The 24,693-nt window shown below is 44.2% G+C and overlaps 1 protein-coding gene across 3 annotated transcripts in view; it reads right to left on the reverse strand.

Moving 5' to 3' along the window:
- Positions 1-24,693, reverse strand: part of ERBIN (erbb2 interacting protein) — a 218,832-nt gene that overhangs the window by 139,292 nt on the left and 54,847 nt on the right. For all 3 annotated transcript variants that reach the window (XM_075839003.1, XM_075838990.1, XM_075838997.1), the window contains one exon: positions 3,748-3,801. The gene's annotated coding sequence lies outside the window, so the exon portion shown is untranslated. The remainder of the gene's footprint in view (positions 1-3,747; positions 3,802-24,693) is intronic.

Consider the following 24,693-nt stretch of genomic DNA (forward strand, 5'->3'; position numbering starts at 1 on the left):
GAAATTACCAAAAACCAAGCAATTCTGGAATAGTTTTTTATTGGTTTTTTTTTTCGGCATCCACAGTGCTCCCTAAATTACATGTTAGCTTTATTCTGCGGGTCGATACGATTACAGCGATACCAAATTTATATAGTTTTTTTAATGTATTGCGGCTTTTGCACAATAAAATCACTTTTTTTTATAAAATCATTTGTTTTCTGTGTCGCCATATTCTAAGACCCATAACTTTTTTATTTTTGCGTGCACAAAGCGGTGTCAGGGATTATTTTTTGCGGGACGGATTGTCGTTTTTATTAGTACTATTTTGGAGTAAATGTGACTTTTTATAGCATTTTTTGGAAGGAAATGTGACCTAAAAACAAAGATTCTGGCATTGTTTTTCATGTTTTTTTTTTTACGGCGTTCACTGTGCGGGATAAATTACATAATAGTTTTGTAGTTTGGGTCGTTACGGACGCGGCGATACCAATTATGTATAGTTTTTTTTAATTTTTACGGTTTTCCCATAATAAAAGACTTACTATGGGAAAAAGTCAGTTTAGCTTTATTTTTATTTGAAATTTGTGAGTTTTTACTGTTTTACCACATTTTTATTAACTTTTTTTTTTTAACTTTTTTGACTTGTCCCACTAGGGGACATGAGGGCCTGATGCCCCGATCGCTACTCTAATACACTGCACTACATACGTAGTGCAGTGTATTAGCGCTGTCAGTTATTCACTGACAGCAAGCCTATGAGGACGCGCCGCAGGTGGGTCCTCATCGGCTCCCGTACAAGGCAGACTCGGACGCCATTTTCTGGCGTCCGATTGCCACAGCAACCCAGCGATTGCATCACTGGGTTGCCGGTCGGGTGAAAAACCTATCAGATGCTGCGCTCTATTGAGCGCAGCATCTGAGGGGTTAATCAGCCGGATCGGAGAATAGCTCCGGTCCTGGCAGTTACAGGAGGGTGCCAGCTGTATAATACAGCTGTCACCCCGCGGTGATGGTGCCCGCTCTGCTTCGGAGCCCGCACCATCACTGCGACGTAACTGTACTGCGCTTTGCCGGAAGCACCTCCCGACAGCGCCGTACATGTACGGCGGATGTCGGGAAGGGGTTAAGGACTGTATTAATTTAAGTCCCTATAAGGACTGTGCTGTTTGTTTACATCGACTGCAACCAAAATAAGGTCTGTATATGTAGCACCCCCATTATGCAGTTTATACAGAGGTGATCAGCGCAGTTACCTACAGTAAAAAAAAAAAAAAAATGCAGGTTCGATTTTATATCTTTTTGAAGTTAGTTGGTTTTCATTTTAGCAATAAAACTATTTTAATCGAAATGAAGCAGCTTTCCCCGACCCTTACAGTATTTAATATTCAGACAAGAAGGGGGTCAATCAGTGGCTCATTCATCATCTGTGACGCACGTGTTGCAGAAACGACTGAAAATGCTGAAGTTGCGGTTTCTAAAGCTGTAATCACAACGCTTCCCAGTGCTAAAGTCAGAAACATTTCCTACAGTTAACTGGAATATTGCTTTTTCCTATTTTCAACTTTATATTTGTGCTCTTTGCCTGTTACTATTTGCTATGGCAGTGGTTGTAAGTCTTCACTCTTTATCCTTGTGTCACGCTTCCTTTTTTTTTTTTTTTTTTTTTTTTAATCAAAACATATCCATTTCTACATGAATAAATCCCAGGTTTCTTTTACTTACTGGGCAAAATAGCGTAGCAGGTTATGCTATTCTGGCTGTTAATGCAAATGTTGTACTAAATTTTTCTGTAAGAACATCAGAACAGAAAAAAAAAAATCTTTAATAAATGCGAGGCATAAAGCTGGCCATAGACAATTTTACTTTTTGGGCAGACCCTGTTTATTTCAGCAGAATTCTCTGAAAAACTCCTGTGTATGGCAGCAGACTCAGCAGGCCAATTGTTCTGAAGCAAAAAAAAAAAGTATCAGCCACACGGAGATTTTTAGCCCAATCTTCTATGATTTAAGATAAACTGCAAGTTTAACTGGGACAGGGACCCCCCACTGTATGAAAAGTCAGGACTCTGACCCTATTGAAACGTTTAAAAAGGGTTGTCCACACCTCCTACTTCCTATCAAAAGGACAGGACTCCTCTAGAGGACCTTTGTACTGGTTCTGAATTGGCTAGACACATTGTCCACAATCTACAAACTTCTCATAGACCCCCCCCCCCCCTGATCTACTCCTCCCTACCTACCTTTCTAAATGGGAGGCGGACCTGGGGATCTCCCTCTCTCCCACACAAAGCCAGCGTATACTCACCATGGCCCACAAGACCTCGATTAGTTCACGATATCAAGAAGCAGGCTTTAAACTGTTGTTTCGCTGGTATAGGACTCCAGCCCGTTTGCACCACAGCTTTCCTACAGCATCCCCTTTATGCTGGAGATGTGGGCAGGAAAATGGTACCCTCCTCCACACCTTCTGGTCATGCACCCTTCTTACTCCATTTTGGGAATGCATCAAACGGGTGATAAATGAGGTCACAGGCACAGATATAACCTTGGACCCTCTTCCTTCTTCATCACTGCGACGTTCCGGTGAACATATATAAGCGCTCCCTGCTTCACTTTTTAGTGATGGGGGCACGTCATTGTATCCCACTACGGTGGAAGGATTCTTCTCCTCCTACATTGTCCCTCTGGGTTTCACAGGTGAACGACATTATGCACATGGAGGATTTGACCTCCGTCATCTACGACTCAAACACCAAGTTCTGCCAAACATGGTCTTCATGTATTATTTTTCCAGGACTCAGACTCCTACAAAGACATTATAAGAGAGCCGTATTCCTCTAGGCAACCTGACTAGCGCTCTTGGCCGGAGGGATGTAATGGAGCACCCCCCCCCCTTACATACCCTCCTCTGTATGGCTCTCCTCTTTTTATCTGCTCTTCCTCTCTTCGTCCCTCAGTATGGACCTCAGATCCAGACCTCCATGGTGGAGGCCTGCTTTCATTCAGAATACTTCCCTATATGGGAATGATAGCTTATACTATATCAGTTCATATGTATATGTATGCTGATTTCACTTCTTATGTTGGATTCTGTACTTTGTTATTTGTACCCCATATGTTGTAAAATGGAGCTCTTGGGTCATCAAAATAAAGAATTTAAAAAAAAAAAGGGTTGTCCAGAATTTATAGTCACTATATAAAAACGCTATTGTGGGCCGTCTGTATGGACATGCTTCACTACAGTCCTCAATATAAGCATTCAGGCAGAGAACATACATTAGTAAATATGAGCACTAGTAGCGCAAAGTATGTCAGCAGACACTGTTTGTTTTGCTCCCCACAGAAGGAATACTGCCTGCAGTAAACAGCAACCAGTAGTCTGCTGACAGATCCACAGTTCAAGTGCAGAAAAGTTTAACTTCCTGCAGCCCTAATACTGGACACCACCCGTTAAAATAGGAGAGATGCACATAATACCATTATACTAGGAATAATACATAAATTAAATTAGCAAAATACAAGTAAAGCAACATAAGAAAGGTTAATAAGTCGGTGAAAGAGACATCACATTATCATTTCACATGCACAGCAGCACAGTAGGGAGGGCTTTTGACTGCAGGCTTTGGCTGTTCTCCCTGATGGAACATATTGAGGAGCACAAACTTCCATGTTGTGGAAGTCACTGAGAAAAAAACATTTCAGATAATGGTGCAAAGCAGAAAAAGTGGCAACAAGTCCACGCAGAATCAGTTATTTATGCACTTACCTCTCTGTTCTTTGCTCCCTGCTGTTTCCTCCCTGAGCTTGCAAAGCCAACATCCTGTGGAGACAAGCAAAGACAGTTGTGACGTTACTGTGAGCATCTGCCATCAGCTTCACAATGCTATGGAAGGAGGAAAAACACTGATCTGAGAACTTCCGTTTCAGAGTTAAGAGCGCAGCTCTAGCTGCTTTTTTTTATACAAGTCAAGGGGAAAAAAAAAAAAGACATGTAACATTCTCCTAAACCGAACCCTTGTTTTATAATGGTAGATCATAGCAAGATTAGAACTTCCAACATAGCGCACATCTTGGCAGAATGACAAGATCGCCTAGTGATAAGTCACCTGCTTTTAACCATTTGTGTAAACAGTAAAGTATAACAAACATTAAAGTACCAGTCAGCTTTCCTGTGTGGTGTAGTAAAAAGGAGCGGTCAGCTCTCCTGTGTGGTGTAGTAAATAGGACCTGTCAGTTGTCCCGTCTGTTTTAGTAAATACTTGTATTCCTCACAAAACAACAGTGGTGGAGCTTTTTTTTTTCTTCAGAACTCTGCGTCATTCTCTTCCTCTGTTACGGTTCCTGGAAACGTAGGAATTAATTGACATCTGGGTGTCACCATTCCCCTTGTCAATGGGGCATGTCACTACACACTAGAACTGTTCAGCCAGTGCTGACAGTATCAGACTGTACATGGACATACCATATTGACGTTGGAATAGCAACGCCTAGTTGACAATTTATTTGTACATTTCTTGGGGGGAGAACAGAGGAATGAGACACCACAATGCAGAATTCTAAGAAAAGATGGTCTAAAATTGTTATTTCATGGTGAATACACGTATTGGTTATCAGTGGAGAAGAGAACATCTACTAATTCCTGGTCCTATGGAAATGCGATAACATAGTTGCCGACATTAGATTTTTTTACAGGGTGTTGCCTGGTGGGTGTGTCTTCTGGGGGCATGGTTTATCTGGTGGGTTATGGCTAATGGAGCGTGGCTTTCTTCCCAGAATTTCTGCATACAAATAAACAAAAATTTCTACACCAGTTTGGCTGACAGCTACTATGGTGGCCAGTATATCGCTCTGGTTATCTGGTTGTATACTGGCAGGTAATATCTTACTTTGTCACTAGGGCTAGGCGATACGTGCTGACCAATACAGGTAGTGTAAAAACCAGCGTAGATAGAGCCACACACATGTACCCCTGTTGATGGTGAGCCACACGCATGTACCCCTGTAGATGGTGCGACATACACGGACCCCTATAGATGGTGCCACGCACACACACGCACAGACTCCTGAAGATGGCGCTACACATACACAAACCCACCCAGACTTCTGAAGATGGCGCTACACACACACACAAACCCACCCAGACCCCTGTAGATGGTGCCACACACAGACCCCTGTAGATGGTGCCACACACAGACAGACCCCTGTAGATGGTGCCACACACACACACACAGACCCATGTAGATGGTGCCACACACACACACACAGACCCTTGTAGATGGTGCCACACACACACAGACCCCCTGTAGATGGTGCCACACAGACCCCCTGTGGATGGTGCCACACAAACACACAGACCCCCTGTGGATGGTGCCACACAAACACACAGACCCCCTGTGGATGGTGCCACACAAACACAGACCCCCTGTGGATGGTGCCACACACACACACCCCCAGTGGATGGTGCCACACACCTACAGACCCCTGTGGATGGTGCCACACACACACAGACCCCTGTGGATGGTGCCACACACACACACACACACACACACACACACAGACCCCCTGTGGATGGTGCCACACACCTACAGGCCCCTGTGGATGGTGCCACACACACACACACACACACACACACACACACACAGTCCCCCTGTGGATGGTGCCACACACACACAGCAGACTCCTTTAGATGGTGCCACACACACACAGCAGACCCTGTAGATGTGGCACTGGCATCATCTATGTGGGCACTCTACAGAGGAATTGCAGCACTACGGGGCAGCTATGAGGGCATTATACTGTGTGGGGGCAGCTATAGTGGCATTATACTGTGTGGGGGTTCTATTGGGGCATTATATGGTGGGGAGGCACTATGGGAGCATGATACTGTGAGGGCTAAACCAGGTGTGTATGGGCGGGGGTAGAGGCATAGTTTAAAAAGAGAAAAAATTGCTGCGCCGCGCTACATCAGTTATCCCTCTTTGCGATTCTTGAAAGTTGGGAGGTATGCTGGATAGCAAATATGCCTAGCTACACGAGTAAGGGGCCCATATACACTGATCAGTTATTCTTAGGATTTGCTCATTTTGAGCCATCGTAAACGATAATTCAGTGGTCAGTGAGACAAATTGTTTGTTGATTTGTAACGCCGTAAAAATAATCGTTATCAGCATGTAGAAATAGTGATCAACGTAGCGACATTTAGATAAGCCAATACTGCCTGGCGCACACGAGAGTATTTAAAAGTATTTGAGAATACTACAAGGACAAATGAACATTGACTACTAAGTTTAAAGATTAATGGATGACTATTGTAAAAAGAGAGAAATCAAAATCTATTAGCCGTTCATTACCAATAAGTCACTAAAAATGGCATATTATGGGTTTGCTTTAAAGACAATAAGATTATAAAAATTTAGAATTACAGATGTGAGTACAAACATTGTGATTACCCATTAGAGCTATAATACTGAACTAGGCAGGTCTAAGATAAACCCAACAGGGACATATTTTACTGTATAAACATTCAAGGTCATACAATTCCAGTGTGTCAAACAGAGGCGGGGAGTGAGGAAAGAGATCCTGGAAAATCTTCAGATGCCAGGCCAGTGCCACATTGGGGAATTACAGCAAAAGCAGGGTACTGGAAGAATGCCCATTTATATGCAGAGGCCAAAGGTAAATCTGTATGAAAAAGTGTTGATGAAAAAAAAGTGGAAGGGGTTTTATATTAGATTGATCGCCAATAAGCAGTATAAAATAAGGTCCGACAATATGCACTAAGTGAGTTTTCAAAACAACATGTGGCAAGGAGTTCAAAGGTCCAGTGTAATTCACTTTTTCCGTATGTGAAACAGAACGATGGCTGTCAATTGTAAGAGGCAGGGAGAGACAAACCGTTACCAGTATAGCGACTAAACACAAACTGAGGCCTCAAAACCACAAGATCTAGCCACCTATGTGAACAAGTTTGTTGGCCATTCATTTCCCTACATCCCGACATGTTCATGTTTGGAGAAAAGTCATCACTGCCGACATCTGATGTCAATTCGTAAACATTCAGGTGGATTCATAATGGTATGAGAGGCCTCCGACAGGACTTATTAGGTGAAATGACTTCATGGCTGTATAATGGCCAAGAAATATGAGGACCTTTACAGGACCAGGTGCAAACACTTACCTCATAAGCTCTATTCCTTGTTTTCATATTATTAATGCCCTTCATCACAAGAGTAAACAAAGTGCAGGGCCGATATAATGTTCAACACACAAATATTTGTACTGTTCATGTCTTTTATTGAACACATTGAGTAAACATATACAGTGCAGGGAGAAAAAGTAAGTGAATCTCGGTTATGGACTTCAAGAGGGAATTGGCAAAAGGTGTTTCAATAAAGAAAATAAGATTAGAAGTGTGGGTTTCACAGGCGATTTGCCCATTAAAAAAAGGCACACAATCCCTGGTTACTGACAAATCTGGTCTTCTTAAGAAAGTTTGCTTAGTGTGAACCATGGCTCGATGCAAACAACTTTCAGAAGACCTTCGGCTACATTCACACGACAGTGGAATAAAACGGCAATTAAAAACTGATCAAATGTTTTTCATGGCCATTTTGAATCCATGTCTGTCCAAATTTTTATCCACTTCTAGTCGGTTTGTCATCCGATTTTCATGGGCGTTAAAAAAAAAAAAAAAAAAAAAAAAAAAAAGGGATTTCATTTGTCAGGGTTTATTTGTCCCAACCCCCTGAAAACACCAGTGCCCGTATAGATAGTGACACAATGTCCCTGTAGATCGTGCCACAGTGGCCACTGTAGATGGTGCCCATATTGGGCCAGGGCCGACATAGTACCACAGTGCCAACTGCAGAAAGTGCTCACATATAAATTGTCAGTGCCCACATACAAAGTGCCACACCCCTATATAGTGCCACAGTGCCCATGTAGATAGCGCCACAGAGTCCCCTGTAGATAACACCACTGTAGCTCACTGTAGGAACGGAATCCCTTTAGCCAGGGATTCCACTCAGACGCAGCCCCTGAATTTATGGACCGTGACGTCAGGAGAGTGGAATCCCCTGCCAGAGCTGTCCAGGTATTTCGCTCCAGAAGTAACCCCTTGACATCACTGTCCATATATGGATAGTGACGCCGGGGGCTTCTCCAGGAGCAGAATCCCTGGCCAGAGTGGAGTCTTGTCGCCGGGGATTCTGCTGTTACAGGGAGCTGCAGTGGCGCCATCTACGGGAGGATGGGGGGTTGCTATCTACAGGCAGGGGGTGCTATCTAAATGGAGGGGTGCTAGATACAAGACAGGAGTCCCCGGCCAGAGATATTGCGATGCTCTGGCCGGGAATTCCATCGTTGAAAGCCCTGACTTCACTGTCCTCTAGTCTTATTCCTGTCAGTTTTTGACGGAATAGTCTCTGCCATTTCACTCATTTAGTGACGTCACTGTCCTTATATGGATAGTGTCGCTGGAGGCTTCTCCAGGAGTGGAATCCCCTGCCAGAGCAGGGTCTGGCCGCCAGGGATTCCGCTCCTACAGGGAGCTACGGTGGTGCTATCTACAGGGGAAGGGGGGGTTTCAATCTTCAGGCTGGGGGGGTGCTATCTACATGGAGATATGCTATCTACAAGACTAGAGTCCCCGGCCAGAGATCTTGTGATGCTCTAGCCGAGGATTCCATTGTTGAAAGCCCTGACTTCACTGCCCTTATATGGACAGTAATGTCAAGGGCTTCCCCAGGCTAAGTGCTCAAAGTAGGGCTGGATCAGTTTTTACTAGCTGTTACAAGGATTGTTTCCTGGAAAACGGCCGATAAAAAATGATCCATTGACTTCTATTGGAGCCGTCTGGCCGTAAAAACTGTCAAAAATAGGACACGTCCAATTTCTGATGGATAATATTCACGGACCAATAAAAAAATGGCCATGTGAATACACCCATAGAACTTCATTGCTCTGAAAATGACCGTGACCGTGCGATGGCCATTAAAAAAAAGGTTGTTTTTCACTGTCGTGTGAATGTAGCCTTAGGGTTTTTTTGTCCAAGCCCCCTGAAACCACCACAGTGCCCATGCATTTAGTGCCCACATAGTGCCACAGTGCCCACTGTAGATAGTGCCCACATAGTATCACAGTCCCGTTTTATTTTTAACAAACAAAAGTGCAGTCTGCTGAACTTTTGCTTCTGTGAAAAAAAATGGAAAACTAGCGAATGGAGACAAACAGAAATCAACTGAAACAAAAGAATTAACATTGAAATCAATGGTAATTCTAACGGAACCGTTGCTTTTCGTTTAACGTATCGATCCTCTCTTCCTCTGACGGAAAAGAGGTAAACATATACTAACGCTAGTGTGAACTTAGCCTAAGGGCAGCAATCCATGACCTTAAAGAGGCTCTGTCACCAGATTTTGCAACCCCTATCTGCTATTGCAGCAGATCGGCGCTGCAATGTAGATTACAGTAACGTTTTTATTTTTAAAAAACGAGCATTTTTGGCCAAGTTATGACCATTTTTGTATTTATGCAAAGGAGGCTTGCAAAAGTACAACTGGGCGTGTATTATGTGCGTACATCGGGGCGTTTTTACTACTTTTACTAGCTGGGCGTTCTGATGAGAAGTATCATCCACTTCTCTTCAGAACGCCCAGCTTCTGGCAGTTCAGATCTGTGACGTCACTCACAGGTCCTGCATCGTGTCGGCACCAGAGGCTACAGTTGATTCTGCAGCAGCATCAGCATTTGCAGGTAAGTAGCTACATTGACTTACCTGCAAACGCCGATGCTGCTGCAGAATCATCTGTAGCCTCTGGTGCCGATGTGTCCTCGCTCGTCTGACACGATGCAGGACCTGTGAGTGACGACACAGCGTGATCTCTGGAGAACACGGCTGTGTCTGCACTGCCAGAAGCTGGGCGTTGTGAAGAGAAGTGGATGATACTTCTCATCAGAACGCCCAGCTAGTAAAAGTAGTAAACACGCCCCGATGTACGCACATAATACACGCCCAGTTGTACTTTTACTTTTCAACACGCCCAGTTGTACTTTTGCAAGCCTCATTTGCATAAATACGAAAATGGTCATAACTTGGCCAAAAATGCTCGTTTTTTAAAAATAAAAACGTTACTGTAATCTACATTGCAGCGCCGATCTGCTGCAATAGCAGATAGGGGTTGCAAAATCTGGTGACAGAGCCTCTTTAAGGTGAAAAGACATTGGTTGATGCAACAAGGCAATGACCCAAAGCACACAAGTAAAATCAACTAAAGAATGGTTGAAATGAAGGATTTGTGTTTTGGAATGGCCAAGTCAGAGTCCTGACCTTAAAGAACTCCACTTTTTTTTTTTTTGCACCCTCCATTTGTACATTGGTGTTTCAGTGGGGTGCTGTGTGCAGAAATACTTACCAATCCCCGTATTTTGTCTTTTTCGGGTCCAGCGCCGCTCACATCATCTTCTTTCTGACTTCTGTTTTTTTTAGTTTTTTTTTTTAGGTAAACCGAAACTCAGGCTCTCTATGCATTACTATGGGAGCCAGAAAGAGGCTCCATAGGAGTGCATTCAGAGCCTTACTTCCGGTTTTCTGAAAAGCAGCGATTTCAGACCAGGTCAGAATGAAAATCACGTGAGCAGTGCTGGACACGAAAAACAATAAGAAGCGGGGATCGGTAAGTATTTCTGCACATAGCACCCCACTGAAACACCAATGTACAAATGGAGGGTGCAATTAAAAAAAAAAAGTGGCGTATTTCTCTAACCCTATCGAGATCATATGGCATGACCTGAAGAAAGCTGTGCATGCCAGGCCATCCTAGAAAAATTGGTGAACTGAAACACATTTGCAGGAGACCTGGTCCAAAATGTCTCCTCAACACTATGCAAATCTTATTTGCAGCGACAGGAAACATTTAGTGGAGGCGATTGCTGCTAAAGGGGAATCTACAGGTTATTAAATTCAAGGGTTCACTTACTTTTTCTCTTTGCACTGTGGATCTTTACACAATGTGCTCAATAAAATACAAGAACAGTACAACAGTTTGATTGTTATTAGTTTAGTTAGATGTGTTTTTCTAGAATTGAGACTTCGATAACAGCCAGAACACATTTTATTAGCAATCAATGCAGAAATACAGGTAATTACAAAGGGTTCACTAACTTTTTCTTGCAACTGTAGGCAGGGCCGGCCTTCGAGGTGTGCGAGCGCACAGGGCGCTGCCTCCTCCAAGCATGTAGGGAGCGCCCCTAAGCTCTGCCTCTACTCTGTGCTCTGTTCTTAGTTACACACACGCACACACACACACACACACACACACACACACACACACACACACACAGTAAATAAGAGCCGAGAAGCAGAGGAGGAAGCTCCGCCCACAGCCTGTGTGTGATCTGTGGTGTTACATAGGACTGCACATGAAATTATTATCTGTACTGGGTATATATGTGCCTGTGTGGGTATATATGGGTCTGTTTTTGAATGGGTCTTTGTGCTTGTATATATATGTGCCTTTTATGCATTTGTCCCGGTCTGTGTATTTATCTGACTGTGCATGCGTGTGCGTACGTACGTCTATATATTTACCTGTATATATATATATATTCCAGATGTGTGTATATGTATATTTGCCTGTATGTCTAAATGTCTGTCTTTATGTATGTTCAGTATATATGTTCCAGCGTGTCTATATATGTGGTTAATTTTTGGTTTGTGTAGGGGGCGGCAATAGAGGGTCCCGCACAGGATGCCATCCAACCGAAGGCCGGCCCTGACTGTAGGATACTTGATATGACCATTACTAAAACTTGTATGCCTCATGAACATTGCTATATTCCGGCTCCATAGAAGGTCTGAGTGAGTCACAGTAGTATATGGGGAGCTACTGTACGTTCTTTCATATTTATACGGAATCCGTCATGCAACGTATCCGGCACTTCCGTTTTTTCGTTGTTCTACTCCTTTCATGGAGCAGAAAAATGGAACCCAGGTGTGAATGGAGTCTTAAATCCATGGGGACCATAGGGCAAGACATAAAGAGTCAACGGCTCTGCAGTACAATGCCCTATACGGGATCCGCAAACAAAAAGTTTAGCCTTGTGTATGGGGCCTAAATGTGGAATCGGACATGGCTTTCTAACAGAATAATTCTACACAAAACATGGAGTTTATTGTAATCCATGTCTATATTCTCAGTAGTAAAGGTGTTATGAGGAATACTTGATATCAACACAAAGTATTGTTTGGTCTTTTCATTATTCGGTGTCCAAAAAACAGAAACCCCATATTTGATAGCTTACTAATCAAATCAAGTGAGAAACATAAATGTCCATTGCAATAAAGGGATTATAATCCTTCTTTCCCACAAAACCAAACCTGCCAGAAGTGAAAAAAGATCAGGATTAGGACTGCAGCACTGCATGTTGCGTTACCGAGTAATTTTTTGAGTAGTTTATGAACACAAGTGTAAGTGATGTATTACAGTATGCAGGTGAATTAGAAAAAGATTTTATGTGGCAGTATTCTGCTTTTTTCTTTAAAGGAACAGTGTCACGAAAAACATTTTTTTTTTACAGCAGTTTGATTTTAGTGTTTTATTAAAAACTTTTATATTTGTGTGTTTGTGTTTTACAGTTTTTTATTTTTGAACTTTTTCTTCCCTATGGGAGCTGCCATTTTTTTTTCCATTTCTGTATGTGTCGATTAACGACACATACAGATATGGAGTACGGCAGCTACAGTCCCATAGTGAATGCGAACGGGGCCCGTTCCATTCACTATGCTGCACGCCGTCTGTGTGGGAACGGCGCTTGCGCCGCTCCCACACAGTCCAAGTTGAACTGTGCGCCGTCCGGCGCCATTTTCCTGTAGACCGGAAGTCGCGGCCGGACAGTAAGATTACTACTTCCGGTCGCGGCTTCCGGACTTGTGCACTTGGAGCGGCGGTAGCAGACGGAGCGGACGGACCGGAGGGAGCGGCGGCGACTGGAGCAGGTAAGTTATTTCTATGTATGTTCGTGTTTTACTGTGTGTTTACTAGTGTATGTAAACCTACTACACTGTGTGTTAGCTCAAAAAAATGGCGACACACAGTGTAGGTGGTTTGACCGTTCAAACCCCTCGTTTCTCCCGGGACACTAGCCAGGATAAAGGAGGGGGGGATTCTGAGAGCTCACTAGAGCGAGTGAGTTTTCCCAAATTTTGCAGCATAAAGCAATGTGGTTTCTTTACCACATGCAATGCTGCAATTTTGGGAATTGCTCCATCTGGTGACCAGCACTGGGAAATATTATAAATTAGAATCTAATTTATAATATTTCCTGACTCGTGAAAAAAAAATAAAAAAATTAGAACAATGTTTAATCACCTATACACTAATTGTTTAACTAAAAAAAAAAAAAAAAAAAAAAATTTTTCTAGCGTCACATTCCCTTTAAAGGCTATGTACAGCTTGAAAAAAAAATTTATTAGGTTTTTGGGGGATGTCTATCAGTGTGTTTTATGCAACTTTCTAAATACTTTTTATTACAAATTATTTTTACTTTTTTAGATATACCTGTTTTGTATCCTGTGTACAGAGCAACTGTATCCAGCATCTTATAAACTCCATACAAAGATCACTTTGGTGTCTTTTTTTTTTATTAGTGGCAATGTAATATACTAACCCAAAACTATTTGGAAGCCTTCCTGACTTTTTCCAGGTCTATATTTTATATATATACATATATATATTTATTTATTTTTTGTAAATTTAGGATGTGCCATATTACAGTTTAATATACACTGAGAAAATGTGAAGTTCATTAGTAGTCTGGAAATATTAAGGGATATATATATATATATATATATATTTCTTTAATTAATAGAATCTTTTCAGCCTTATGCGCTGTGGTCTTGCGTCAGTGGTTATAAGTATAATGTAATTGTGGACACCGCGAGGAACATCAGCGATCTTCAACATGAATAATATAGCATAGAAGAGACAGACCCAATCTCAAGTTTCCTCAAAGACTGAGCAGAGTGCTCAGCATCCCATGTAAAATTCTCTCTATCTTCTTTCTCCAGAATAAACTTTAATGACATGTCCGATCATTGATCAACAAGAGTCATATTGGTAAGCTGGGACCTCTGCCAATTGAGACAACAAAATGATGGACCCTATGGTTTTTAACACCTGTGGGGATCTCTGCTGCCTGAATGTGACTCTTATGATACGTCTGACATATTATCTACTTTATACACTTGAAGGAACAAATATTTTTGAGGATGTTGTCCCCTTCATGTACCGGTAGGATATAGATGTAGGGGGAAACCACAATATTAAGAGCAAGACCAAACAAGATGAAAACAGGGACGCATCAGAAAACAAGGCCACTAACAAACCCAAAGATGCTACTGAACATTGCTAAGCGCTATACAAACGGGACGACATTCAGAATAAGGAAGATTCAACACAGATAAATACACTTAATAAATGGCGACTTAGTTGAATGTGTACAAGATTGGAAGTTTAACCCATATAACACCAGCTATATCCGCAAATCACTACCCAAGAGCCTGCAATGCAGTAACAACCTTCAGAAACAAATTGGTTAAGAAATTACTGCTATCTCCGCGGCCTTCTGGTATTTCCTGCATTTTCCATTAGCTCCATCTTATTCGCTCTGTGCTTTCCAACATAACTACCAGCCAGAGTAGTTTCTGCCAGACCGTCCCCACTCTACGGTGGGGGGGGGGGGGGGGTTAACATGACGTCAGTTATTCAGCCTCCAACGTGCTGGATTCTTTCGTTAGTTCGTATTGTGCCATTGCCCTCCAGGATAAAGAGGCCATCGCTGGTTCTGAGCAGATGAAACAATACGGACAGGGTAAAGGCTGAGGGGGCAGAATTGTAGGTGACAACAATGTAGTGTAAGCCAAAAGGCATTTCATTTCTGAGAATGTTCTATTTACTTTGTTTCACCAGTAACATTCTCTGTGTAAACTAGTAACTTATCTCTTCCACATATTGTGCAATGGTTTGCATATTTCTTCATTTGTATTTAGATGGTTTTAAGTGATCTTAAAATGTAAATGTGACAGAAATAAATAGAATTACTATTAGGATTATCACATTTTAAAAAGCCTTAAAGGGGTTATCCAGTCGCTAAAAATTGAAGGCCTATCCCCAGGCTGATGACTCGGGGTCCTGTGGTACCCCACAAAGTGGAGTCTTCAGAAAGCAGGAATACACTGTATTTTGTATATGTGATGTGTTTTACTACTGTAATCTGGGTAAAGTGATTGCAGGCAGTGCTCAAAGGGTTACCTTCTTTACAAGGTTTGTTAATAATTAAACCTGCTCAGGGTACAATTCTCTGGAAGCATTATAAGTCTTTTGGAGAAGCAAATAGCCAATCACAGAGCTCCTAACTAATGAGCCTATGAGGGAGGAGTTAAATAGTGGAGTGGGAAAGGAAAATGCATGCTGAGCTAGTCTCTGCAGAGGGAGACATCTAATTCCTAAAGAACCCTGTGTACAGAGACACAGTGGCGTAACTACCGCGGTAGCAGCAGTAGCGGCTGCTACGGGGCCCGGGGCTTGAGGGGGCCCGTGCCGCCAGCCGACACGCCCTCCCAAATACCCGGTGGCGCCGCTAGCAGCCGTTATGGCTGCTACAGGGGTAGCACCGCTACTGTGGGGCCCGCGCCACCGAGCCTTACACAGGCACTCTCATGCCTGTAGGTGTCGCTAGCACCGGAGGGGGCCCCGGTGCTAGCGGCAGCCAAATACATGTATTAGCACTGAATGGCCGGGCATGTTCCGTGATTGACCATCCAGTGCCTTACAATGACACTGATTGGCTAGCGGCGCGATGACATCATCGCGCCGCTTCCATGCTTGGAAGGTGCTGATTGGCGGGGCAAGTCACTCTGCCCCGCCAATCAGCGTCATTGAAGGACGCTCATTCAGCTCCTGCAGACATGCTCAGAAGAGAGCATGTCTGCATCGCCAGTGAACAGCGTGGGAACCGGAGAATGTGAGTATGTCAACTTTATATATTTTTTTCCTCATAAAAATGTGAATGGCATTATCTATAGTGGGGGGGTCTATCTACAGGGGGGGGGGTCATCTTTATGTGGGCTATTATATATAGGGGGGTCTATATGTGGGGCAGTAGCTACAGGGGGGTCTATATGTGGGGCAGTAGCTACAGGGGGGGTCTATATGTGGGGGTGTGGGCCACTATATACAGGGGGGTCTATATGTGGGGCACTAGCTACAGGGGAGGTCTGTATGTGGGGATGTGGGCCACTATCTACAGGGGGGTCTATATGTAGAGCACTATCTATAGGGGAGCTATTTTTTAGGGTACTTCCTATAGGGGTGGGCTATGTGTGGGACACTATATACAGGGGTGGGTTACCTGTGGGGCACTAGCAACAGGGTGGCTATATGTAGTGCACAGGGGTGGGCTATATGTGGGACAATATCTACAGAGGTGGGCTATACGTGGAGCACTAACTATAGGGGAAGCTATATGTAGGGCAGCACGGTGGCTCAGTGGTTAGCACTATTGCCTTGCAGCTCTGGAGTCCATATGTGGGCACTATCTACAGGGGCTTCTATGTAGGTCACTATCTACAGGGGGCACGGTGTGTGTGACAGTTATATTTAGAGGTGTTGAGAATTTTAACTTTGTTTACAGGTGCAGAAATGTTATAAAAGTGAGAAGCTGAAGACATTTAAACGGAAAACTGCAGAAATGGGTCATGGCCGGGAGAAATCCATCATAGATGTCTGAACCGGAGGGAGAAGAAAAGAACTAGAATCTGAGACGTCACCGGTGAGTCACTTAATGTAAATGTTTATTCTGCCTCTAATCAGTATTGTAGTCACTGTATGATCTGCAGCGAGATGATGGTGGTATGATTTTTTTTTTGTGAAACCGCATCTCCCAGCATATCCTTATCATTGTTTCGGCCATGCTGGGAGCTGTAGTTTTACGCCGTACAAACCTATGCGCAGTGGTGTAACTACCGCTATAGCAGCCGTAGCGACTTCTACGGGGCCTGCAGCATGAGGGGGCCCGTGCCACCCGCCGGCGCGGCCCCTCCCATGGCCGCAGGCTCCGCTAGCAGCCGCTATGGCTGCTACAGCGCGACGCCACTGAAGGGGTTGTTCCTACAAAAGACATGCATCCCCTATCCACAGGATAGGGGATACATGTGGGATCGCTGGGACGCCCAGCGATGAGGAGAACGGGGGACCGAAAGTCCCCCCTAAGTTCTCCATGACAAACCTCGGACTTCCGTAGTCTGTCTGCAGCTCCATGGAAATGACTTGCGCACCGGTCGTGCTTGTGCGCATGCATGACCAGCGCTCCTTTCATTTTTATTGAGCTGCGCAGACGCCGGAAGTGCGAGGTTAGTCATGGAGAACTTCGGGGGACTTTCGGTCCCCCGTTCTCCTTATCGCTGCCAGTGATCACACATGTATCCCCTATCCTGTGGATAGGGGATGCATGTCTTTTGTAGGACAAACTATAGGCAGTTTTTTTTTTTGGGGGGGGTCTGTATGGCGTAATCTACAGAGGGGGTCTGTATGGCGTTATCTACAGGGGGGCTGTATGGCGTTATCTACAGGGGGGCTGTATGGCGTTATCTACAGGGGGGGCTGTATGGCGTTATCTACAGGGGGGGCTGTATGGCGTTATCTACAGGGGGCTGTGCATGGTGCTATCTATAGGGGGGCGCTGTGTGGTGGAATCTATAGGGAGGCACTATCTACAAGGGGGGGGTTGTGTGATACCCAGCAGAGGGGGGGGGCCCCAGTCAAAAGTTTGCTATGGGGCCCGGTCTTTCCTAGTTACGCCCCTGCAGAGACATATTGTCCAGGGAGTAAAGAAATCTAACAGAGAGAAAGAGATGAAGAGTTACAGCTGAACTCCATGCTGCTGCTACATCCAGCCTGCCTGTACAATACTTTCACTGCAAGTTCATCTAAGTAAAGTAAGTTGGATTTTGTAAATTACACCCCTGTTTCTCTGGATTTATTTACTGGGGAGGGAAGAGATCAGCTTCAGTACATCCACCCCTACACCTCTCCATATCTGTGGACTTTGTTATATTCTGTCCTGGGTTATCATCACAGCCCTGCATCCACACAGGAGCTCATCCCCAGATTACATATATATAACTGGCGCCACAACAAATCTATCCAAGTTCTATTTCCCTTTGACTTCCTTACCCTGCACCAGACTGGTGATCAGTATCTGAAGTGGCCACCGTGGAGGGGTAGTTACACCCGCCAGCCCATCACGTGACAAGTGTGGGGCTGATCCTCACTCCTTTCTCCCAGTTCTGGGATACTGCAGTCCTACACCTGGGACCCCTGCCAATCAGCTGTTTGGAAGGGGCCACAGCGCTCATACGAGCGCTGCTTCCCCTTAATTTCTACTTGCTCACGGTGAATAGTCAACACGGATGTAGTGGCGATTCACAGGTATTGCAGCCTATTCTCCCATTCACTTCAATAGGGGAAAAGGCTGCAATACCTTTGTATCGCCGCTACATCCGTGTTGACTATTCACAGCGTGCAAGAATAAATGAGGGGAAGCAGCGCTCGTACAAGCGATGTAGCCCCTTCAAAACAGCCGATTGGCAGGTGTCCTGGGAGTCTGACCCCGGCCCATCAGTTATTGATGGCCCACCCGGAGGATAGGCTATCAATTTTTAGTGACTGGATAACCCCTTTAAAGTGAATGTAAATTTTATCGTGATGTCACTTTTAGATCCATCATTCTGTGTTGAACAATTTCTTAATGTATCTTTATAGTGGTCAGAGCTGTTTTTAAGATACAAAGTTCCCTCCCCTGTATGGGCATAGAGTTAAATCATAAAATTCTGTCTTCCTGTTGCCACCACTATGGGGAGCATTTCACATACTATTTTATTACTGAGCTCAAGGTATGAATCATATGCAGTAAGCCTCCCTAACCAACATTTAATGCTATGCAGGGGATTTGGAGCAGAACTCTGGTCCTTGTTAAAAGGGGTTTTCACAGACTTTTATATTGATGGCCTATACCCTACCAATCAGCTGACTGAAGGGAACGCGGTGACGAAGTGGTCTCTTCATAGTTTACCAGGCACAGTGCCGTACACATCTGTAGCTCCTGTGCCTGCGATTGCAGTTCCGGTCTTAGCCCTTATTCACACGACAGGGTTTCCCGGCCGGGTGACGGCCGTTCATAAAACGGCTGTCACCCCGGCTGCAGTAGGAACAATAGACCCCTAATGGGGCTATTCACACGACCGATTTTTTGACGGGCCGAGAAAACCGGCCGTCAAAAAATGGGACATGCCCTATTTTCGGCCGTTCACCCGGCTCCCATAGAAGTCTATGGGGCCGGGTAATACACGGCCATCACCGGAATGTGTCCCGAGTGACGGCCGTGTCTATCTTCGCTTGCTCTCTCCTCACAGCGCAGAGTGCATGTGAGGAGGAGGAGTTTATGCCATTCGAACGAATCGCTGTACGCTGGAGGTAAGTTTCTACAATGTGGGGGTGCTGTATACAGGGGTACTGTGTGGCAGGGCCCGGGTGTACAGCAGGTGGAAGGGAGCAGTGCGCTGGCTCCCTTCCCCTGCTTGTTTTAAAAGCGCCCTGGCCCGGCGACACCTCCCATGGCCGATGGCGCCGCTAGCAGATGCTGCGTCTGCTACTGGTGTAGCGACGCCACTATAGCAGAGCAGGGAGGTATCTCCCTGCTCTGCTATGTGCTAGCCCCACTTTAGCTCCCTGAAGGAGCGGAATCCCCATGTGTTCGGGGATTCTGCTCCTGGACAGAGCGCTTGATGTCTCTGCCCATATATGGACAGAGACATCAGGGGAAACTACTGAAGCGGAATCCCCGAACACACTGTAACCGGGGATTCCACACCAGACAAAACCAGTAACGTTCAGTGTCCATAAATGGACACAGACGACAGGGGCTTTTCCTGAATCACCGGCCATATGGGGATCCCTCTTCAGGAGTTGCCCCGGATGTCACTGTCCAGATATGCCAGGCCCGGAACGGATGCAGAACGGATGCAAACCGGCCGGGAAAAACGGCCGATTTTATCGGCCGACACTCAGACTCTGTCGGGTCCCTGTCGTGTGAATAAGGCCTTATTCAAGCGAACAGGACAGGGCTGCAGAGAACTGCAATCCCACCCATCTGATAATGATGACAGAATACGTAGAACTTTATAGAGAAATAAAGAAGTGTGAAAGGATAGACATTCACTTTAAAATGCTGCTTCCTTGTTTTTTTCTGTAAGGGTATGTTCACATGCTGAGTCAAAAACATCTGAAAATACGGAGCTGTTTTCAAGGGAAAACAGCTCCTGATTTTTAGTCATTTTTTATGCCAATCACATCTCACTGCGTTTTTCGCTGCGTTTTTTGGAGTGGTTTTCAATAGTCTATGAAAAACAGCTCCAAAAATGTCCCAAGAAGTGACCTGCATTTCATTTTTGCGGCCGTTTTTCCGAAACGGCCGCGTAAAAAAGCGGCCCGTCGGAACAGAATGCCGTTTTTCCCATTGAAATAAATGGGCAGATGTTTGGAGGCGTTCTGCTTCCGATTTTTCAGCCCGAAAAACGTCAGAAAATAGGCCGTGTGAACATAACCTTAGGTTATGTTCACACGGTATAGGTTTGAGGCAGAAAAATACGAGGCTGATTTAAAGAAAAAACAGCCTCAGAATCCAGTCGTTTTTTGGAGCGGATTTTCAAAAGCATTTTTGGTGTTTGCAAGTGTATTGTGAAGAATAATTTGTGGCGTCCGCTCCAAAAACGCCTCAAGAAGTGACATGTCACATTTTTACTATTTTCACAGTGTATTTTCCATTGAAATCAATGGGAAACTGTCTGCAGCTGTATTTTAAGTGTATTTTGGAGTGTAATACGAGCCTTAAAGAGGCTCTGTCACCAGATTTTGCAACCCCTATCTGCTATTGCAGCAGATCGGCGCTGCAATGTAGATTACAGTAACGTTTTTATTTTAAAAAAACGAGCATTTTTGGCCAAGTTATGACCATTTTTGTAGTTATGCAAATGAGGCTTGCAAAAGTCCAAGTGGGTGTGTTTAAAAGTAAAAGTCCAAGTGGGTGTGTATTATGTGCGTACATCGGGGCGTTTTTAATACTTTCACTAGCTGGGCGCTCTGATGAGAAGTAACATCCTCTTCTCTTCAGAACGCCCAGCTTCTGACAGTGCAGATCTGTGACGTCACTCACAGGTCCTGCATCGTGACGGCCACATCGGCACCAGAGGCTACAGTTGATTCTGCAGCAGCATCAGCGTTTGCAGGTAAGTCGATCTTAAAAGTATTAAAAACGCCCCGATGTACGCACATAATACACGCCCACTTGGACTTTTACTTTTAAACACACCCACTTGGACTTTTGCAAGCCTCATTTGCATAATTACAAAAATGGTCATAACTTGGCCAAAAATGCTCGTTTTTTTAAAATAAAAACGTTACTGTAATCTACATTGCAGCGCCTATCTGCTGCAATAGCAGATAGGGGTTGCAAAATCTGGTGACAGAGCCTCTTTAAGGCTATGTTCACACGGAGTATTTTGGGGGAGGAATATCTGCCTCAAAGCTCCAAACGGAATTTTGAGGCAGATATTCCTCCCCCAAAATACTCCGTGTGAATAGCAATTATCGCGCCGTTTTTCGCCCGCGGCCATTGAGCGCCGCGGGCATAAAACACGCTTTCTCCTGCCTCCCATTGAAGTCAATGGGAGGTCGGACGCGGAAGCGCCCGAAGATAGGGCATGTCGCTTCTTTTTCCCGCGAGGCAGTTTTACTGCTCGCGGGAAAAAGACGCCGACGCCTCCCATTGAAATCAATGGGAGGCGTTCTCGGGCCGTTTCTGCCGAGTTTTGCGACGCGGTTTCCGCGTCAAAAAACTCGGCAAAAGACCCCGTGTGAACATAGCCTTAACTCTCCAAAATGCGCCTGAAAATAAGATGTGTTAACATACTCTTAAAGGGAATGTGTAGCTAGAATATTTTTTTTTTCCAGTTAATCAATTAGTATTTGAGTGATTACACATTGTTTTAATTTTTTCACAAGTGAGGAAATATTATAAATTAGAATCTAATTTAGAACATTTCCATGTGCTGGTCACTAGAGAGAGCAGTTCCCAAAATTGCAGCATTGTCACTGTGGTAAAGTAACCTCATTGATTTATGCTCCAAATTTGGGGTGGACACACTCTCCTCTAGTGTCCTCACACAATCCCCCCTCCCTTCTTCTGGCTAGCGTCATGAGAAGGAAGGGTTTGAATCTTCAAAACTCCTACACTGTGTGCCACCTTTTTCTGAGCGACTACACAGTGTAGGAGGATTAGATACAGGGCTCAGCAGACAGTATCACACGAACATCAATTACCTGCTCCTGCCGCTGCCGCCTCCCCTGGTCTACGCTCCTTGCACCTTCGCTTTGTTGAACATATGGCCGGAAGCTGCTTCCGGTCCACATGAAATTGGTGCCGGATTTCGCTCTACGAACGAGCTTCGTTTTGGTCTGTAAGGGAGCGGCACATGCACCGTTCCCACACAGACGGCGTATGCTTCTGTGAATGGAACGGCTCCCATTCGCATTCTCTATGGGGTTGTATGTGCCGTATTCCATCTCTGTATGTGTCGTTAATCGACACATACAGGGATGAAAAATAAATGGCAGCCCCCACAGAGAAGTAAAAAGTAAGAACACAGTAAAAAGTTTAAAGTCACAACACTAATAAATAAAATTTTTGTTTATATTTTATTAAAAGCTATATAATAACAAAAAAAATAATTCATGACACCTTCCCTTTAAGGAAACAAGTGTTAGGCTTTATTCACACGACAGGATGACAAATTGTGCGTGTAAAACGGCTGTTTTTCACAGCAGATTTTCACCCGTGTGGGATCCGATTTCACAGATCATCCCCCATAGATTTGAGTCTATCGATAGGAATGGGTTCTAGGAAATATGGGATATGGGTTCTAGGAAAACTGACAAAAATAGGACAAGTTAAGAAAACGGCCGTGTGAGTAACCCCATAGACATTGATTGATATTAATGCAGCCGTGTGACGGGTGTTAAAGAAATGGCCGTCACCCGGCCGACTATCCCGGTCATGTGAATAAGGCCTTAAAGTAATATTTCACTCGAAGGATGACCATTTTAAATTGAAGACAAATGACCTGGTAATACTGTAAATAAGTCATTGAACAATTGTAGAAAACCAGTATTTAACTCCAGAGAGAGCAATTTGCTGTAATCTGTTTATACTAAGCTTAGCACAGCATCCTCCTTTCTAATTTTAGAGACTGGAAATTAAATTAAAACCCAGGATATAAGACAAATCTGGAAGAAAAAAAAAAGTATATAAAACAGGCCTGATGTCAATTTAAACAAATCCTTGGAAACAATCAGTACTCTATTATCATAGCCGACAAGGTTTCACTTTTTTCAGCTTTATTTGTGATGTTTTAAGGTCCGTGAAATGAACTCGGTCAATATTCACTATGTATTATCATATATATTTTTTGTTTCCAAGTCCAAGCCTGGACTTTACATTGTGCATTTTTGTTGCGTTTTTGAAATGTTGGAAATAAAGTGCATTTTAAAAAGGTATGCGTTTTTACATAGTGTCTTAGTGGTAGCGTGGTTTTTAATTTACTGGTCATAGGCTTACAACGAAACACTTTGTAAAACGCGTAGGCATTTAAAAACGCATGCGTTTTTTTCTCTCCAGCATTTCTGAACGCAAAATAAAACAAAAACATACTATGTGAATCCCATAGGGGAATTTGATTGCCTAATGTCGCTCTATTACTGGAACTGCTCGTGAATGGAGTGAGGCCTCATGCACACGGCCGTGCCCGTAATCACGGCCCGCGATTGTGGGCACGGCCAACCGCCGCATTTTTGGGCCGTGCTCCCATACAAAGTATGGGAGCACGGCCCGTAAGAAACGAAAAGTAGGACATGCTCCATAATTCCCGGCATGGTTCTACGGCACGGACACCTATCCGTAGCGATACGGAAAGGTGTCCGCTGCCAATAGAACCGAGTGGGTCCGTAATTGCGGGCCGTGTTATGGCCCGCAATTAGAGATTTTTTACGGTCGTGTACATGGGGCCTTAACTCAGACACTAAGTATGTATTAGGCAACTGGTTATAATATGGTGGCCAAATATAATAGGTAAAGCAGCTGAAAAAGGGGACTTGACTTGAGCTAAAATAATAATTTGGTGTTTTACTAGTTTACAACAAATAAACACCTCATGAGAGACTAATCAGAGATAGATCGGAGGTACATTTTAGGAAGTTCGAGATTGCATACTTCTATATAAAATCAATGATTCTGTGATATTGTAATAATATAAAAGTGTTTGTTTGTAATGTCAAACATCACATCAATGACACGAATACATTAAATATGGGGTAGGAAAGGCACCCGTGATCACTGTTAGACAGAATGTGACAAAGTGGTCACTTTTCCAATGCAAAGGCTGAGAGGGTCATCAGACACATACTTTCAAGCAATAAAATTGATCTTGCACACAAAGGGGATAAGGACAGAAAAAAATTTGGCCTAGTTTCAAGCATTGACTACCGGAGAACTAGTGCTAATCGGGCCATAAAAGGGTTGTCTCACGACAAGAACCCCGGTCTAT

Source organism: Rhinoderma darwinii, chromosome 1 (genome assembly GCF_050947455.1).
Source record: "Rhinoderma darwinii isolate aRhiDar2 chromosome 1, aRhiDar2.hap1, whole genome shotgun sequence".
In the NCBI taxonomy this organism is placed as follows: domain Eukaryota; kingdom Metazoa; phylum Chordata; class Amphibia; order Anura; family Rhinodermatidae; genus Rhinoderma; species Rhinoderma darwinii.